Source organism: Oryctolagus cuniculus, chromosome 5 (genome assembly GCF_964237555.1).
Source record: "Oryctolagus cuniculus chromosome 5, mOryCun1.1, whole genome shotgun sequence".
NCBI classification, from domain to species: Eukaryota; Metazoa; Chordata; class Mammalia; order Lagomorpha; family Leporidae; genus Oryctolagus; species Oryctolagus cuniculus.
Window position 1 is genome coordinate 160,938,022 of NC_091436.1, and position 21,136 is coordinate 160,959,157.

General features: G+C 38.1%; 1 protein-coding gene across 1 annotated transcript in view; it reads left to right on the plus strand.

Annotated features, from left to right (window-relative positions):
• Positions 1–21,136, plus strand: part of LOC100356714 (uncharacterized) — a 365,960-nt gene that overhangs the window by 326,972 nt on the left and 17,852 nt on the right. The window lies entirely within an intron of this gene.

Below are 21,136 nucleotides of genomic sequence, written 5' to 3' on the forward strand. Positions count from 1 at the left end.
TTTGTAGATTCTGGTTATTAACCCTTTATCTGTTGCATAGTTTGCAAATATTTTTTCCCATTCTGTCGGTTGTCTCTTCACTCTCCTGACTGTTTCTTTTGCAGTACAGAAACTTCTCAATTTGATGCAATCCCAATAGTTGATTTTGGCTTTGACTGCCTGTGCCTCCCGGGTCTTTTCCAGAAATTCTTTGCCTGTGCCAATATCTTGAAGGGTTTCTCCAATGTTCTCTAGTAACTTGATGGTGTCAGGTCGTAGATTTAGGTCTTTAATCCATGTTGAGTGGATTTTTGTGTAAGGTGTAAGGTAGGGGTCTTGCTTCATGATTCTGCATGTGGAAATCCAATTTTCCCAGCACCATTTATTGAATAGACTGTCCTTGCTCCAGGAATTAGTTTTAGATCCTTGATCAAATATAAGTTGGCTGTAGATGTTTGGGTTGATTTCTGGTGTTTCAATTCTGTTCCATTGGTCTATCCATCTGTTTCTGTACCAGTACCATGCTGTTTTGATTACAACTGCCCTGTAGTATGTCCTGAAATCTGGTATTGTGATGCCTCCGGCTTTGTTTTTGTTGTACAAGATTGCTTTAGCTATTCGAGGTCTCTTGTGCCTCCATATAAATTTCAGCATCGTTTTTTCCAGATCTGAGAAGAAGGTCTTCGGTATCTTGATTGGTATTGCATTGAATCTATAAATTGCTTTTGGGAGAATGGACATTTCGATGATATTGATTCTTCCAATCCATGAGCATGGAAGATTTTTCCATTTCTTGGTATCCGCTTCTATTTCTTTCTTTAAGGTTTTGTAATTTTCATCGTAGAGATCTTTAACATCCTTTGTTAAGTTTATTCCAAGGTATTTGATTGTTTTTGTAGCTATTGTGAATGGGATTGATCTTAGAAGTTCTTCCTCAGCCATGGCATTGTCTTTGTATACAAAGGCTGTTGATTTTTGTGCATTGATTTTATACCCTGCTACTTTGCCAAACTCTTCTATGAGTTCCAATAGTCTCTTAGTAGAGTTCTTTGGGTCCCCTAAATAAAGAATCATGTCATCTGCAAAGAGGGATAGTTTGAGTTCTTCCTTCCCAATTTGTATCCCTTTAATTTCTTTTTCTTGCCTAATAGCTCTGGCTAGAACCTCCAGAACTATATTGAATAGCAGTGGTCAGAGTGGGCATCCTTGTCTGGTACCAGATCTCAGTGGAAATGCTTCCAACTTTTCCCCATTCAATAGGATGTTGGCTGTGGGTTTTTCATAGATTGCTTTGATTGTATTGAGGAATGTTCCTTCCAAACCCAGTTTGCTTGGTCTGGGTGGATGATCTTTCTGATGTGTTGTTGCATTCTATTGGCGAGAATTTTATTGAGGATTTTTGCATCTATGTTCATCAGGGATATTGGTCTGTAATTCTCTTTCAGTGCTGCATCTTTTTCCGGCTTAGGAATTAAGGTGATGCTGGCTTCATAGAAAGAATTTGGGAGGATTCCCTCTTCTTCGATTGTTCTGAATAGTTTGAGAAGAATTGGAGTTAGTTCTTCTTTAAATGTCTGGTAGAATTCAGCAGTGAATCCATCTGGTCCTGGGCTTTTCTTTGTTGGGAGGGCCTTTATTACTGTTTCAATTTCTGTCTCAGTTATGGGTCTGTTTAGGTTTTTGATGTCTTCCTGGTTCAATTTAGGTAGGTTGCATGTGTCCAGGAATCTATCCATTTCTGATAGGTTTCCCTGTTTGCTGGCATACAAGTCCTTGTAGTAATTTCTGATGATTCTTTTTATTTCTGTGGTGTCTGTTGTTACATTTCCTTTTTCATCTCTGATTTTATTGATTTTGGTCTTTTCTCTTCTTTTTTTAGTTAGTTGTGCCAATGGGGTGTCAATTTTGTTTATTTTTTCAAAAAACCAGCTCCTCGTTTGGCTGATTTTTTGTAATTTTTTTTGGATTCAATCCTGTTGATTTCTTCTCTGATTTTAATTATTTCTCTTCTCCTACTAGATTTGGGTCTGGTTTGCTGTAGGTTTTCTAGATCCTTGAGGTGAATTGAAAGCTCCTCTATCTGGTGCCTTTCCAATTTCTTGATGTAGGCACCTATTGATATAAACTTTCCTCTTAACACTGCTTTTGCTGCGTCCCATAAGTTTTGGTATGTTGTGCTGTTATCCTCATTTACTTCCAGAAAATTTTTGATTTCTCTTTTAATTTCTTCTATGACCCATTGTTCATTCAGGAGCATGTTGTTCAATCTCCATGTGTTTGCGTATGCTCTAGGGATTCCTGAGTTGCTAATTTCCAACTTCATTTCTTTATGGTCTGAGAAGCTGCATGGTATGATTCTAATTCTTTTGAATTTGCTGAGACTCGCTTTATGGCCTAGTATGTGGTCAATCCTAGAGAAGGTTCCATGTACTGCTGAGAAGAATGTAAAATCTTTAGCTGTAGGATTGAAAGTTCTGTATATATCTGTTAGATCCATTTGGGCTATAGTGTCATTTAAATCTACTGTATCCTTGTTGATCTTCTGTCCTATTGATCTGTCTATTTCTGAGAGTGGAGTATTGAAGTCCCCCAGTACTATTGTATTGGGGTCTAAGTCTCCCTTTAAGTCCGTTAACAAATCTTTTAGATAAACTGGTGCCCTGTAGTTAGGTGCATATACATTGATAATTGTTATATCTTCTTGTTGTATTGATCCCTTAATCATGATATAGTGCCCCTCTTTGTCTCTCTTAACAGTTTTTGTGGTAAAGTTTATGTTGTCCGATATTAAGATGGCTACGCCCACTCTTTTTTCATTTCTGTTGGCATGGTATATCTTTTTCCAGCCTTTCACTTTCAGTCTGTATGGATCTTTGTTGGAAAGATGTGTTTCTTGTAAGCAGCAAATAGATGGGTTTTGTTCCTTAACCCAATCAGCCAATCGGTGTCTTTTAACTGGACAGTTCAGGCCATTAACGTTCAATGTGACTAATGAAAAGTGGTAACTTTGCCCTGCCATTTGCCCAAGATAAGTTCTAATATTTGCTTTGAATTCCCTGTGATCTTTTGCTGTGAGCTTTCCTTCCTTTATTTTCTTTCATATTGATGACCGTGTTTCTGTGTTTCTGTGTGTAACACATCTTTAAGCATCTGTTGCAGGGCTGGACGACTGGTGACAAATTCTTTCAACTTCTGTTTGCTATGAAAAGTCTTTATTTCACCTTCATTCACAAATGATAGCTTTGCAGGATATAATATTCTGGGCTGGCAGTTTTTCTCTCTTAGTACCTGGGCTATATCTCGCCATTCCCTCCTAGCTTGTAGGGTTTCTGATGAGAAGTCAGCTGTGAGTCTGATTGGAGATCCTCTGAGAGTAATCTGATGTTTCTCTCTTGCACATTTTAGGATCTTTTCTTTATGTTTCACTGTGGAGAGTTTAATTACAACGTGTCGTGGTGAGGATCTCTTTTGGTCGTGTTTATTAGGGGTTCTGTGAGCTTCCTGTACTAGGATTTCTCTGTCCTTCTCCAAACCTGGGAAATTTTCTGCTAATATCTCACTAAAAAGGCCTTCTAATCCTTTCTCCCTCTCCATGCCTTCAGGAACTCCTAGAACCCGAATGTTGGGTTTTTTAATAGTATCCTGCAGATTCCCGACAATATGTTTTAGATTTCTAATTTCCTCTTCTTTTCTTTGGTCTGACTGTATCCTTTCCTGTTCTCTGTCTTCTAAGTCCGATATTCTCTCTTCTGCTTCACCCATTCTGTTTGTAAGGCTCTCTATTGTGTTTTTCATTTGATCTATTGAATTCTTCACTTCAGTCACCATCACAGTTTCCTGTTGTACTAGTTGTTTCATTTGATTTTGATTCCTCCCTAATATTTCATTTTCACGAGAGAGATTTTCTATCTTGTCCATTAAGGATTTCTGTAGTTCAAGAATTTGTTTTTGAGAACTTCTTAATGTTCTTATCAATTTTTTGAGATCTGCTTCTTGCATTTCTTCTATGTCATCATCCTCATAATCTTGAATTGGGGTGTCTTTTTCATTTGAGGGCGTCATGGTGACTTCCTTGTTTTTATTACCTCGGTTTTTGCGTTTGTTATTTGGCATATTGGAGATATTTGGTTTCTTCACTGTGGTGCTTTTTCTTGTTATACTATGACTCTAGATTAAGTGGACTATCTGTTTTTGATGGAGCCTTAGGGCTTGAGATGGGTGTGGCCTGAGAGCTCTGTTTGGTGTGCCAAAGGTGACACTCCCAGGTTAGGCGTGGTAAATCTCTCTCTCTCTCTCTCTCTCTTTTTGATTCAAAAGGGAAGTAATTCCGCACAGCTGAATGAAGTTTGAGGTAGTTAGCAGGCAAATGATATACCCACAGGAGCCAGAGATCGGAAGCTCTTTTCCAAGGACCACACAGGGAATCTGTTCGGCCCTCAGAGTGGGCTCAAATTCTCCTTCAGTCTCCCACTGGGTTGCCAAAGTTACGGAATTGTAGCGTCTTTGGAGTGGAGAGTGCTCACGTGAATTCCGTGAGTTCTCTCCCCCACCGTCTCTTTTTTCACAGTCTCAGTTCAGTAGCACCACAAATTTACTAGGTCCTAATCTCCTGTTAATTCGCCCCGCCCAGAGTCAGGTTTTTCTGCTAGGCTCAGGGCCAGTGCAGACCTGAGGTCGCTCTGCTTATGACGTATGTCCAAGATGGCGCCTGCTCTTTGTCTTGCTCGCCCTTGAGAGGTGAGCAGGGAGAGAGAAACCCGTGTCCGTACCAGTCACTTTCTCTCTCTCTCTCTCTCTCTCTCTTCCAGTTAGCCTGGTGAACTCCCCCCACCCCCGGGGGGGTCGTTCCCTCTAGTCTCCTCTCTCCGCTTGCCTGCCGGTGTCTCGGGCTATTGAGGTTCGGCTCACCTCGCGTTCCAGCGCTGGTGTGTTGAGTCTGCCGCTGGTGTCCCGAACTGTGGGCTCCCACGCTCTCCATGCAGGTCCGCTGTGAATCACGCGTTCCGGAAGAGTTTCTTCTGCTGTTTCCTCCCCTACTCTTCCTTGAACCTGCAGTATCTCCACTTTTATTAAACTATCTCTCCCCGGACTATCAGTGTGCTCCCTTCCTATTCTGCCATCTTGCCTCCTCCCCTACTTTCAGTTTACTTTATACTCATAAGATTAACCCTTCACCAAGTAAAGAGTCCAACACACAGTATGAAGAAAACAACACTGTTCCTCAATGGAAGAGACAAAGGCTGTAAAGAATCATCGCTTCTCAAAATGTCAATTTCACTCCTACACACTACATTTTAGGTTCTCTAGCTTTGAATTTAACATTTTCCTGAGAGTTTTGCTTAAAAACAAATCTGAGGGACTGGCATTGTGGTGCAGTGGGTTAAGCCACAGCGTGCTGTGGTGATACCCCTCATCAGAGTGGTTGTTTGAGCCCTGACTGCATCGCTTCTGATTCAGCTCCCTCCTAATGTGCCTTGGAAAGCAGCAGCTGATGGGTCAAGTGCTGGACCCTTGCCACCCTTGTGGGATACCCTGATGGAGTTCCAGGTTCCTGGCCTTGGTCAGGCACAGACCTACCTATTGTATCCAGGGAGTGAACAAGTGGATTTAAGATACCTCTCTCTGTCTCCTTCTCCCTCTTCTTCTCCCTCTCCCCCTTCCTCTGTCACTCTGCCATTCAAATAAATAAATCTTTAAAAATTGTTTAAAAATCAGAAAAAAATGTATCATATGCTATGTGTTTTACTTTTTTTTAGTGAAGGGAAGGAGTATTCTGATACTAATCTATTATCATTGGGAACTTAATTACACATGAAAGAAAGGAAAAATGTACTTTTTAAATTTAAAATATATTAAGTTGATAAATGTAGTGATTTTATCCCTTTCTGCTGAGGATGTACCTCTTTTGGTGAAAGTAAGATTTCACTCTGATTTCATTCAATTTCTCATTCCTTGTGCCAACACATATTTTAAAGTATTATATGCCAACAACTTTGCAAATTTGTTGGCATACTAAGTTAAATAGGTAGAAAAAATATCTTAAAGTTATAAATAAAAACAAGTAAAATCACCTTACTTGGATATTCATGACCATTATCTAGGTGGAAAACAAGAGTTGACAGAAGGAACAACTAAAGCTCTTGGAAAGAGGTGAGGGGATATTTCATAAAGCAGACAATGTTCAGATTAGAAGAAACAGATAGAAATACTCCAAATGAGAAAGAAGGGAACATGCATTTCATGTGGAAAGAAAAACAAATGTAAAAAAAATAAATATGAGAGATTATGGCAAGTTTTGGGGATTACATGTAGTTCCTTTTTTTTTAGAATAAAGATGTTAGAGGTGAAATTACACATGTGGGAAAGAAGGACAGTTGACACAGGTTCTCCCTCATATGTGGAAGGCAAAATAAATTAATCTGAACACAGAATAGGGATTGTGAGAGAGAGTGGTTGGAATAGAGACTGTTTGGACAACAGGCATCAGATCAGAGTTAGAAAAAAAATGTTTCTAGTGCAGGGACTATACTCCATAGTAACTTAGTGTGTATTTTGAAATGTTGCACTGAAACCCACAAGATACAATCATTGTTAATAAAAAAAATAACTTTTAGAAGCTTTAAAATCAGTAGGAAAGGATGACAGGGAGAATTCTCTGCCACATTTTCCTGGAAGTATATAACTCTTTTTGGAAGAGAAGCATAGTCTTCCACACGTGTTTTTTTTTTTTTTTATAGTATGTGTTTTGCACTCTAAAAAGAAATGATTGTAGCATTTACAATCATATCTAATTATATGGTGGACTCTTTTCCATGTACAATTTGGGAAAACAATCTGTAATGAACAAATGTGGTTTAATCAACTATTAGATGATACAATGAAAAATTACATCAGCCAGAGAGCAACATGAGTGAATCTTCACAAAAAAACTGTGCTGTATTAAAAAACAGATACAAAAGAGAAGACATTGGTTTGTGGAGATTCAACATAAGCAACTCAATAAATATGATACATCACATCAACAAAATTATCTTAATAGACACAGGAAAAGCATTGATAAAATACAGCATCCTTTCATGATAAAAACCTAAAAAAAATGATGTAGATGGAATATACTTCAACACAATAAAGGTAATGTATGAAAAAACCACAATAAGTATAATCAAATGGAGAAGAGTTGGAAGCTTTTCCAATAAGAGCCAGAAGCAGACAAGGAAGCACATTCACACCTATATTATTCAATATTGCTGTGGAAGTTTTAACCAAATCCATTAGGAAAGGAAAAGAAATCAAAGAGATACAAAATGGAAAGGAGGAAGTAAAATTATTGCAGTTGTAGATGACATGATTCTTTATATTGGGGAACCAGAAGACTTCACAAAGACTGCTGGAACTCACAAGAGACTTCAGCAAAGTTGCAGGATTTAAAATCAACACACAAAAATCAATAACATTCTTACACACTGATGATGTTCTGGCTGGGAAATAAATTACAAGATCAGCCACATTCACCAGAGGTACAAAAAATTCAAATGCCTTGGGATTAATTTAACCATGAATATGAAGTTCAATGATAAGATATTAATGAAAGACAGAAGAAGACACCAAAAAAAGGAAAACTCTTCCATATTAATGAGAGGGAATAGTTAATAACATTAAAATACGCATACTACTCAAAGCAGTTTACACATTCAATGTGACCCCAATTAAAACCCCAAGTACATTCTTCACAGAACTAGAAGAAAAATCCTAAAGCTCACAGAGAAAAACAAAGGACTCTGAATAGACAAAGTAATCCTAAACAATGAAAATTAAGCTGGAGCATCACTATACCAGATTTCAAGACACACTACAGGGCTGTTGTAATAAAAAAAAAAAAAAAAAAAAAAAAAAAAAAAAAAAAAAAAAAAAAAAAACTGGTACTGGCACAGAAATAGATATATAGACCAATGTAACAGAATAGAAACTCCAGAAATTAGCCCACTCATCTACAACCAACTAAGCTTTTTCAAACAAGCTAAAAATTTCCCTGGAGAAATGCCAGTCACTTCAACAAATTGTGCTGGGGAAATTGGATTTCTACATGCAGAAGTTTGAAACAAGACCCATATCCTTACACATTATACAAAAATCAACTCATAATGGATCAAGAATCTAAACCTAAGACCTGAAACCATTAAATTCCTATAGAGCGAACAACTATAAGTCATTGGCATAGGCAAAGGCTTCTTAGATATGACCTTAGAAGCACAGGCAATAAGCAAAAATGCACAGATGGGATTATATAAAAGAAGCTTCTACACAGCAAAGAAACACTCCACAAAGTGAAGAGGCAACTGACAGAATGGGTGAATTGGCAAAGGATTCCTCTGATAAAGGGTTAGTATCTAGAATATATAAGGAGCTCAAGAAAAAATAACTAAGCTAACAATCCAGTTAAGAAACAAAGGAAATGAACAAGAATTTTTCAACCAATGAAGTGCAAATGGCAAACAGACACATGGAAAAATGTCCAGGATCACTGACCATGAGGGATGCAAATACAAACCACAGTGATGTATCACCTCACTCCAATTAGAATAGCTATCATCCAAAAATAAAAAAAATAAAATGAGGGTAAGGTTGTGGAAAAAAAGGCATCCTGATATGCTGATGTTAGGAATGCTTATTGTTATAGCTATTTTGGAAAGTGTATGGATATTTCTCAGAGTGCTAAAAATGGATTCAACATATCACCCAGCTATCCCACAATTCACAAGATATGTAATCAACCTAGATGTCTATCAACTAGTGATTGGATGAAGAAAATGTGGTGTGTATATATATATATATATATATACATGATGAAATATTACTCAGCCGTAAGAAAGGAATGAAATCCTGACATTCACAACAAAATGGATTGAAATAGAGATCATTACACTAAGTGAAATAAACCAGACCCAGAAAGACAAACATCACATTTTCACATATTTGTCAACTAATCTAAAGAAAGAAAGTATACAATTTATGAGGATGCTATGTCATTATTTATTTATAAATATTGCTTCACCGAATCATGCCATGTAAATGACTATATACTCTTTCCTCATGCTCTGATTAAAGTCATGAATTCCTCACTCTGTGACATTAATATTTATGTTTTTCAAGAAAAAATATATATGCATAAGTATACAATGTGTAAATTTTAAGTGGATGTGACAAAATGTTTAAAGTTTATAAATAAAATGTTTAAGAAAAAACAAAAATGCTCATTCACAGAAAAATATATGTAGAATATTTCCCTGTTACGAATATTTAATGTAAGCCTCATGGTGACTACAGAAAATAATTCTATAGCAGATTCACAAAAGATAAAGGATTCAAAGCAACAAAAGGGAGTGTTCTGCAGGCTTCTCTGTTAGTTCCTGGTAGTTTCCTGTTAGTCTTTGTCATTGCTGGACTTGTAGATGGCCCACCTCCATCTCTTCCTTCTTGTTCAGTCTGAGCAAGACCCACAGTCCTGAAGTATCTGCACAGGGGTGAACGCTTAGCTCTTCCTCTCAGCTCCCACTCACCGATCTCTCCTCTTATCTCTACCGAGGCTTATTGTGTTTCACTTCTTTCAGCCTGTTTGCTTTTGCTCAAACACAAAGCCAGTGTGCCCTCCTCATGGCCATGGCCTTGCTGTTTCCTGTTCTTACGATGCTATTCCTCCAAGTATATCACACTCATACTCTATCCAAGTTTCTGTTCAAATGTTTCCTGCTCTGGGAGGCTTTCCTGAATAAAATAGTAGCTCTGGATAAAATGTCAATAAAATAGCTCTTCCTCCAGCTTCCCCTGCCTTATCCTCTACGCTGTTTCCTTTTCCCCACAGCATATGTGATATATTCAGTCATGAGTCTGTCTTCTTCTCCTAGAATAAAAGCAGTAGGATATCAAAGACTTTGTCTCTGGTTTAATTCATTGTCTCCACATTCCTTTGCTACAAGGCAGGATTTCATAAAATTTATTGAATGAATGAATGGGTGTACTTTGAACAGAACCTTTTATATAATGAGTCCTAAATAAGTATTATTTATGATTCTTATTCTTAATTAATGTTTCCCAAAATAGTCATGGCTGTGATCAACTTTCTGCATGCTTTTTTCCCTTATCTTTTATTCTGCACTGGAAATGTTATGCTCAAAGAGAGAACTATATTCAGACAAGGGCACAATCCAATGTTCAAGTATAATATTAAAATGGGGAACCAGAGTGTAGCTGTTGAAAGTTAAAAAGCTGAAAGCATTCTGGAATCCTATACTCCCTGAACATCATTAACTCAGAAGTTTGGCTAAATGATAAAACTAAACTCATTCATTCTTTTCTTTTTAAGCAAAATATTTGTTTTCACCTGTGTGGCCCTTTATATTTTCTTCCTTATATGTACAGCCCAAGGGAGACATCCAATGGGTGCCTTCTGTTGTCATTACTTCCAGACATGATTTATCCCTCCACAAATGTTTAAAATTTCTTTCTCTCATATTGCACTTAAAACTTACTGATTTTAAATTTCAATTATTTGGGATATATGTTTAGTACAGAGTGGGAAGACACCTTTTGGGTCAACTGCATCCCTTATCTAGTTTCCAGTAATAGTTATTTTTTTAAAGATTTATTTATTTGAAGGAGTGAATAAGAGAAAGTGAAAGAGAGAGAGAACTTCATTTTCCATCCCCTGGTTCACTCCTCAAATGTTTTCAAGTGCCAGGGGCTGGTTCAAGCAGAAGCCAGGAACCAGGAACTCCATCTAGGTGCCCCATATGGATGGCAGGGGCCTAGGCACTTGTACCATCTTCTATTGCTTTGCCAGGGGCATTAGCAGGGAGCTGTATTAGAAGTGGAGCAGCAAGGACTCAAACAGGTTCTCAGATGAGATGCTGGCATCACTAGCAGTGGATTAACCCACTCTGCCACATGCTGACCCAGAGCACTGATTCTGATTTCGATTCCAGATCCCTGTTAATAGGAAAAGTGGCAGGCAGCAAGCAATGGATCGGACAGTTGGATTCCTGATATTTATGGGAGTGACCTGCATTGAGTTTCCAGCTCCTGATTTTCCCCTGGTTCAAACCTGGCTATTGTGGACATTCAAGGAATGAATCAGTGTATATGATATACAAGGAATGAATCAGTGTATATGAGATCTCTCTCTCTCTCTCTCTTTATTTATTTATTTATTTTTGACAGGCAGAGTGGACAGTGAGAGAGAGACAGAGAGATAGGTCTTCCTTTGCTGTTGGTTCACCCTCCAATGGCGCACCGCGCCGATCCGAAGCCAGGAACCAGGTGCCTCTCCTGGTCTCCCATGGGGTGCAGGGCCCAAGCACTTGGGCCGTCCTCCACTGCACTCCCTGGCCACAGCAGAGAGCTGGACTGGAAGAGGGGCAACCGGGACAGAATCCGGCGCCCCGACCGGGACTCGAACCCAGTGTGCCAGTGCCTCAAGGCAGAGGATTAGCCTATTGAGCCGCGGCGTCGGCTCTCTCTCTCTCTCTCTCTCTCTCTCTCTCTCTCTCTCTGTGTGTGTGTGTGTGTGTTACTGTCTTATATATAAATAAATATATGTTATAGCTAAGTGAATTTGCTTCCCTTACTTCATTGTATGTTTCATGAAGCCTAAGAAAACATATTTTATCTTGTATTTCTCATGACAGCTAGCTTTCAGGAGGATAGGGTAAGAAGTATCACTATGCTCCTAAATCTATCTATCTATCTATCTATCTATCTATCTATCTATCTAATATATATGATGTATGAAATGTGTTCACCTTACATAAATAAAAATATTGAAAATATGTATTTAGTTGAAAGGGAGACAGACAAATGGAGTTCCCATTCACTATTTCACTCCTTAAAAGGCCATGGTGCCTATGGCAATACAAGACCACACCACGAACTACAAGCTCAATACAGCTCTCTAAAGTGAGTGGTAGGGGCCCAGACAATGACTTGAACTGTCTCCTATTGTCTCTCAGGGTATGCATTAACAGGAAGCTGGAATAAAGACCTGGAGCTGGGACTTGAACCTAGGCACATTACCATGAGATAGGATGTCTTAACTTTTTTTAAAAAAAATATTTATCCATCTATTTTTCACAAGAGCTGGAGCTGAGCTGATCCAAAGCTAGGGACAAGGAGCTTCCCCAACGTGGTCTCCCACGTGGGTTCAGTGACCTAAGGACCTGGGACTCCTCTACTGCCTTCCCAGGAGAGAGCCGGATTGGAAGTGGAATAGCTGGGACTCAAACTAGCACTCAAATGGGATGCTGGAACCACACCTGCTATACCACAATGCTGGCCCCTCAATCTATTTCTTAACTACTAAACCAAACACCTGCTTCACAAATATATTTTTGAATAATGAAGAAGATTCTAATTAAGCTAAGTGAAAATAGCACATATTGATTTATATTTACAATTTTGGAAAGAATTAGCAAATAGTCATTGTTCATGTAGTTATTTTTCCATCACACCATTAACATTCCTATTAACTGGTTGCATGGAGGACTCAGGTCATTTTGTCTAGTGCCTTTGGTGTCCTTACTGCAAGCAGTGGTATACTTTTTATTTCCTTTATTTGAGACTTATCATCTATAAAATCAAAATAATGCTTTATTACTAGAAGAGCTGTTTAATGAGGTAATTAATTATCCTAGAATGCATTGTTACTTCTGAAGTAAAGGTTTTATATGTGTGCAAAAGGGTATTATTCTAGAAAGGTTATGACATAGGCAATCTTTGACTTGTGGGTGTTGTAGGTGGAGTGAGGTGAATAAACTTCACTGAATTGAGAAACAGGGAATTAAAACTTGAGTGTGGAACCATGCTAGAGAGTTCATTTCACTGATACTCCTGAAGCAATACCCTTAGCATTATTAGAAATGCTGACATAAAAGAGCAGTTGAATCTTACATATAAATTTTTCAGTAGGTGGAGACGAAAAAATTTCTGCAGCTTCCAAGGTAGGCGTGATGAATGCAAACAAAATAAAACCAAATTACTTTTTAATCCTGAAGCCATTTAAATGGTTTCTCTTATTTATTCCTACAACAAGTTATCATTTAGAGCCTCTTGAACCAAATCCTGATCCTTTTCCTCAAGAAACTTACATATGTGTGCAGAAGGACAGAAAATGGGCAAATAAACAGGGACACACATGATATGGTTGATAGTAACACAGTGTTTTGATGAAAATTAGGTGTGGGTGTGGCTGAGGGTGGAGATACTATTTCCTTTAGGGTATTCAGGAAACAGCCAATGATGATAGGTGACATTGTGTAGAGTCTTGGAGGAAGGGAGTGAACCATGTAGGAGTCTGGGGAAAACTCAGGCAATACACATCACAAAACTCATGTAGGAGCATGCTTTGCATTGGTAAATTCACGCTTGCTGCTGCCAATTCCCTCTCCTGGATTTTTTGCCAACTTATATTACTTAACTTGGCTTTTGGAATACAGTTGGTTAGAGTGTAAAAAAAATTTTATTCATAATTCCTATGCTTATTCAGTTGATGCAAATTGGGAGTAATTTATCCTGAACGTAAGATCAAGTATATATATACAGAAAAACTACCCCTGAAATCTTTTTCTGGGCTTACATTTTGATATGTTCTTATAGTTAGAGAAAATTAAATCAAAGGGTAAGCCAAGAACCAAGTATTAGTCATCAACATGGGCAGCAGGCTGCCCTTGGCGAGGAGTAATTCCCAGATAGAGTGAGCATTGGCTGCTTCAATACCTTACACAAAACAGCAAAGGGTAAGGAGCTGGTGGAATAGTATTTATAAAGATAGGACAAGTAATCTTCCTATTAGTGGGCATCTGAGTCTCCTTCTACTAATGATTTTGTGTCTGAGTGGCTTTCATGGATTTGAATAAATCTCAGCCTGGTTTGACTCCATGTTGCAAGTCTGCCTGGAGAGGTAAAATATGCAGTCAAAATCATTTCCTCCTATCATCATACTAGCACAGTTGATGGGTTGAATGAAGTCAATACAAATATTTTTCTTCAGTTCTGCAAGGGCAGGGACTAAAATATTAGTTAGAGAGAGTAAGTTAATAATCTACAAATTTCTTTCTTTTTTGTTTCAGAAATCAGAGGAAGAAAAGAATCCTCTTTCTAAATTTGAAGCTCTAAGTATATTTTACAATTTTCTGATCATGATATATATTCAATACAGTCTAACTTTACATTTTTAAATTTTATTTGTGTAGGAAGTGTAATATAAGTGTGGAAACTATTCCTGGCCATACCACAGTGATACTTTGCATTGAAACAATGGTGGTTAGAGCAATGTGGTTGTTTCGTTTTTCTTTCTTACATTTCTTCTTTCTCATATTGCTTGTCTCTCACTTGTCTCTCACTTATCTCCTGCTCTCAGATGGGTGGTGAGGTGTTTCCACACTCACCTCTTGTTCATGTTGGTAGCCAAGGCTTACAGTTAGAGGGAAAATTGGCAGAAGACTGTCACTTTATGTTTACCCTTGCTCCTAAACTAACTAATAGCATGTTCAGGTATAGTTAGTTTCCGTGGTAGTATTACTCATGATTTCACTCTTACCTACAAGCTAGAACTAGGAAATACTGCTACAACTGATGTCCTACTTTCATGATGAATCCTGAATAGTTTTCTTGCACTTACATCTATTTCTAAGAGTTTTAGAATGTCACAACTAGATGTTAAGTTCCTCTGTGGTTTCCCAGAGTATTTTTTAAGAATTTTGTAGCAGTAATATGAAAAACTCATGAATTTCCATTTGCAGATGCAAGATGTAAAAATGTTGGTTACCAAAATTAGAGATGTCCACCATAACAAAACTTTCTGTAAAATGTTTTACAAACACACAATATATATTAGCCTCCCTCAAATTGCATACTTTCTATATAAATTAAGCACAGGTTATTTTGTTTAGAACTATGGTTTTCTGGCTACACAATGTAGTTTATTACATTTCCCTAAATTGCCTCAAATTTACTTAAGTGCTCATTCTATATTCTTAATAGTCGTGTTAAAGAAAGAAACATCAAAGCATAATCATTTTACTTACCTAATTTATTTGAAGGTACTTTTCTATTTTTTGCTCTTATCCCAAAGCAATTCACAAAATTGCTGTGCATAGAATTTGTAAAACAAAATTATCAAGATGGAAACAGAAAATATCAAATATGTATATGCTTCCAAAGCATATGATATTACCTAAGGTTTTGGTATTGAAGTCAAGGTCACAAGGCAGATACTAGTTATGTCTTAGACCAAAAATTAGAAACCATGAGTGGATCAAGAAACATTTTTGCCACTTGGAAAATCATTCTCTTTTATGTCTTTTGCATTCTGTGAACAGGAGTGGGCATTTTTTACTAGACACAAATCTTTAATCTTTTTGTTTCTTATTACTACTGGAATGCATGATATGGTGGAATCACTGGCATGGTTTTAGTCAGACACTTAACAACCATTAATTCTTTGAATCTGCGTTGAACCAACATGCTTTGAAAATTTAATCCCCAATGAAACCATGCTGGGAAGTAAGCCTAATAAGAGGTGATTAGGGCATGAGGGGTCTGTCCTCATCAATGTGGTTATTTTGGGAATGAGTTAGCTATTGTGAGACAGGATATTGTGTAAACTCGAGTTTGGCCCTCTCTGAATCTTTGCTCTTGTCCTTTCACCTTCTGCCATTGGATGACACAACACCAAGGACTCTGGCCAAATACCAGAGCCATGCTGTCCAACTCCCTTGCCGCTGTGAGCCCCATACATTTCTATTTTTAATAAATTACTAAAAGTTAGGTATTCTGTCATAGTGGCACAAGTAGACTAAAAAAAAAGGCTTCTCTTTTTATGGCAAAATGAAGCATCTGTGGGTATGTTGTCCATTTTGATGAGACACAGTTTTTTAACAAATGGTTCTCTCCTTTCAAAAATGGTGAATAAAATAACCATCAGGAACACACAATTTATTTGGAGTTCTAAGCTTCAAATACACAGGAGACCAGCCAGATCATCCAGTGTAACCTAATTTCCCGACCCTGGTTTTTCTCATGCTGACTTTCCATACTTGGAAATTGAGTGCAAATTTAACTGAGAAAAGAAAAGAAATTGACCCAAGAGCTGTTGACAATGTATCTATGCAGTAAATCTGTGTGCCACTGTGTAATTATAATAACATAAACAACTCCACTATAAGGACATTCACATCAGACCTAATTTCATGCTGAACTATTATAATGCAATTAACAGCCTCATAGTCCTGTTTTAATTAAGCTTGGTTGTGAAATATGCAGCATTTGAACCTGTTCCGGCCTGTTTTGCCTACCATTGAATTGCCATCCTTAACTTGTTTTTCTGCTGAATGATGAATTTCATTTAAGGATTACTGTTCCTAGTCTGGCATTGTGGATTCTTCTAAGTTTTGTGCCTCCAGATGGAGGCCAGTTTTAGCTCTTCAGATGTGTCCTATATGTTATTCTCTCGACTCACTTGTCTCAATAGATTTATTAACTCACGCTGGGCTCTCCTGAAAATGAAAAGACATATTTGATTGCTTTAATGAAAGGGATTTTAGATGACAGCAGAGAGACTTGTGGCACTAACTTCAGATTATGTAGGACACAGTAACTATCTTCTGACCTATCCCTTTACAGAAACACTGAGTGAGCTCCAATGTTTCATTGATATTGTTTGGTCTGCCAAATAGTTTAACCATTACTCACTAGAAAATGGAAAACAAAGGCATCTATAGAAAATGCAGTTTATAGAAAAGTCATATCCTTCTTCCTTGTTATCCCTCACCTGCCCTCCACAAGAAAGGCAAGGTTGTCTTTCCCTTCCTGTTTGTGGATTACCTTCATGGCCTGAAATACAACTGAGTGGGAAATACGACATGTGGACATTTAACTTGATGGTAAAATATCACAGATTAGTTTCCTGAGCTGCTTGTTCCTCAACAGCTAATTTTAAGGACAGCGTGAAGAGAGCCAAGTTTCAGAGCATCATGTTCAATGCATTTGGAGTAGGTACCAAGCAAAAAACACAGGGTGATTTCAGCATCCCTCCCACATTTCCATTTGTCCTCTGATGAGCTTCTCTTCGGCTTTCGTCTCTGTTATAAAATATCCATGTTCTTCTTCGTCTTTTTTTTTTTTTTTTTTTACCTTGTCCTACTTTATTAACCCCAGGGAGGATTTTAAGTTTTCAAAGCTAAGCATCCCCAATTGCTCGAGGCTGTCTTTGGCTGTAAGTCAGAATATAAAGCAATTACCCTGAAGGTAGGGTGTTTTCATGGCCAGTGTGAAAATACAAAAACATCTGAAGATAACTGAAGATATCTTCTTCTATGTAAACCATTTCCAGTGAGGTTTTTGGTTGCTCACCTTCATTTCTGTGGGGTTTTCTTTCTTCCTTTCTAAGGGGAATGTACAACAATACCTGCACAACAACAGAGTAGATGAATATTTGTACCACAATAGAGTAGGGTTTAACTTGGTCCAAGTACTTGGGCCCCTGTAACCCATCTGGGAAGTATATATGGAGTTCCTGGCTCCAGGCTTTGCCATGGCCCAGACTTGGCCATTGTGGCCTTTTGGAGAGTGAACCAACAGATAAATAATCCCTCTCTCTCACACACACACACACTCTCTCTGTCTGTCTGCTGACTCAAGTCTGCAGACTCTACCTTAAAAAAAGAGATCATTTATTCTATTTGCAGCCTGGTTGCCACTGTGTACAGGCAGGACCACCTCGTCCCTTTTGATGAGATGGTATCTGTTGTTCTGGTCTACCTATCATGTTGCATCCAGCTCTATGGAGCTAAAAGACAAGTCAGACCAAACCTCTCTAGTACACCAAGACCTGCAGCAGCTCACCTTGTTTGTGGATTGGCACAGCATCAGAAATGGCTTTTCAACCTCCCATTCTTGTCCTCACAGCTTTCCTACCATCGGTTCTATTGCCCTATTCACTGCCCTTGACTTGCTGTGCCCAGGCATCTCAGGTCTTTCACTAGCACTGCTCCTCTGCCAGGAGACATTGTGGCACACTTCTTACCCATTGAAATACCATTGGTATTTTTTTAAATTTGTTTTTTTTAATTTGTTTTTATTGACAGGTAATCATTTTATGTATTTATTGGAAATAGTGTGATGTTTTGATACATGTTGTAATCATTACATCAGAATATTTAGGGGCCAGTGTTGTGGTGTAGTGGATTAAGCCACCACCTGAACCACTGGCATCCTGTATGAGCATGGATTGAAGTTCTGGCTGCTCAGCTTCCAATCCAGCTTCCTTCTAATGCACTTGTAAAAGCAGCAGAAGATGATCCAAGTACTTGGACCTCTGTCACCCATGTGGGAGACCTAGATAGAGTTCCAGGTTCCTGTTTTCAGACTGGTCCAGCCCTGGCCACTGTGACCATTTGGGGAAGCAAACCAGCAGATCGATAATTTCTCTTCCTTTCTTTGTCTTCCTCTCTCTCTGTAACACTGCCTTTCAAACAAATAAAGGAGATGTACAATTTGGGACATGCTCAATCGGACTTGCCCCAAATGGTGGAGTTAGAAACGTGCCAGGGGATTCCAATACAATCCCATCAAGGTGGCATGTACCAATGCCATCTCACTAGTCCAAGTGATCAATTTCAGTTCACAATTGATCACACTGATAGGTCTAAGAGTCAAAGGGATCAGACAATGGAAGGGGAGAAGGAGTGGGAGAGGGGAGTGTTGTGGGTGGGAGGGAAGTTATGGGGGGGGAGCTATTGTAATCCATAAGCTGTACTTTGGAAATTTATGTTCATTAAATAAAATAAAATATAAATAAAAAAAAACAAAGGGATCACACAAACAAGACTAGTGTCTGCCAATACTAACTGATAGAATCAAAAAGGGAGAGAACGATCCATCATGGGAAGCGGGATACACAGCAGACTCATAGAATGGCAGATGTCCTGAATAGCACTCTGGCCTCAGAATCAGCCCTTAAGACATTTGGGTCTGGCTGAAGAGCCCATGAGAGTATTTTAGGCATGGAAAGCCAAGATACTCTGGAAAAAAAGAAAAAAAAGAAGACCTAAATGAAAGATCTCTGAGAGTGAGATCCCAGTGGAAAGAACAGGGTCATCAAAGAAGGAGGTACCTTTCTCTGAAGGGAGGAGAGAACTTCCACTTTGACTATGACCCTGTCAGAATAAGATCAAAGTCGGCGAACTCAAAAGGCTTCCATAGCCTTGGCAACTCATGACTAGAGCCTAGGGAGATTACTGACGCCATAAACAAGAGTGTCAAATTGTTAAGTCAACAATAGGAGTCACTGTGTACTTACTCCTCATGTGGGATCTGTCCTTAATGTGTTGTCCAGTGTGAAATAATGCTATAACTAGTACTGAAACAGTATTCTGTTCTTTGTGTTTCTGTGTGGGTGCAAACTGATGAGATCTTTACTTAATATATACTAAATCGATTTTCTGTATATAAAGAGAATTGAAAATGAATCTTGATGTGAATGGAATGGGAGAGGGAGCAGGAGATGGGAAGGGTGCGAGTGGGAGGGAAATTATGGGGGGGGGAGCCATTGTAATCCATAAACTGTACTTTGGAAATTTATATTTACTAAATAAAAAAATAAAACTTTTTTAAAAAAGCTTTTATTTTTAAGATTTGTTTTATTTGTATTACTTATTTGAAAGACAGAGTTACAGAGAGTGATCTTCCATCCATTGGTTCACTCCCTAAATGGCTGCAATGGCCAGAGCTGAGCATTGCTCAGCCAGAAGCCAGGAGCTTCTTCTGGGTCTGCCCTTGAACTGGCACCCACAAGGGATGTCAGTGCTGCAGGTGGTGACTTTACCCACTAAGCCACAGCATTGGCCCAATAAATCTTTTTTTTTAAGGAATATTTAACATATCATCATCTTATACATTAATCACTACTTTATGGCAAGAATATTCACAATCCTTTGTTCTAGCTATTTTTAAATATAAAATACATTGTTGTTAATTAATGGTCATCCTACTATGCAATAGAACACCAGACCTTATCTTTCCTATCCAACTGTGACTTTGCAGCTCTTGGCCAATCTCTCTCAACCTGTCCCCTCAAACTCCCCAGCCTCTGCTATCTATTCTTGTGCTCTGGACTGCTGGGAAAAGATCAACTGGGTTAGATTGTGCATATGAGTGAGATCTTATGATATTTATATTTCTGTGCCTGTTTTTACCTATGTTCCTGTGAATGATAGGATTTCATCCTCTTTAATGACCAAATTGCATTCCATTTTTTGGGGATGGGGTAACAGTACACATTTTCTTAATCCATTGATCCATTAATAGACACTTGGGTTGATTTCACATCTTAGCTCTTTCAAGATCCAGTTCAAATCTCATCTCTTTAGCAAAATTCCTTATGAACACTTGTCACAATCAAACTTATTTTAATATAAATTTATACCAATTTCTTTCAGTAAACTCCTGCTGGATTATTAGTTCCAAGAGCAGGTTTATATTGTCTCAAAAACCTGTTGTAGAATGCATCCTCAGTAAACTTCTGCTTTTAATCATTTTAGACTGGTTATTCGCTCCTGTAAGCCTTTTAAAGCCATTTACAGCTTCTTTTCTTGCCCAGATTTTAATTATACCTTTTCATTTTCAAAAGAAAAAAATCACTAGCTAGAATCTTGGGAATTTATTGTCAATTATAGATGGGAATTAAATAGTAATTGGCCAGAATTTTCTTTCTTGTTATTAAGTCTTTCCATATTTCTGAAGATTTAAAGTATTTGTAAATCATCCTTGAGAGAACTAACTTTGGAAAGAGTATTTCAAATGGACTTTTTTGAATAGCAAATGCGTGTTTCTGCCTCAGAAGGAAGAAGGGAGAAAAGAAGTCCATTGAAAACTTTCCACTGAATGCTTCTGAAACTACTTCAATCTGCGAGCATGAAAATGGACATTTTAGAAAGCTTATGCAAAGCTTTGCAGTTGTAGGAAAAAATTTAAGAAAGTAGAAAGTTTATCAACTCAAATAAATTTTACAGTAGTATACTGCAATCTTCATTGCAGTATCTTAAACAAGTAATAGAACAGTGTCTTTTCAACTCATTCATAATTCAATTAGCACTAATGAAAGCCCCAC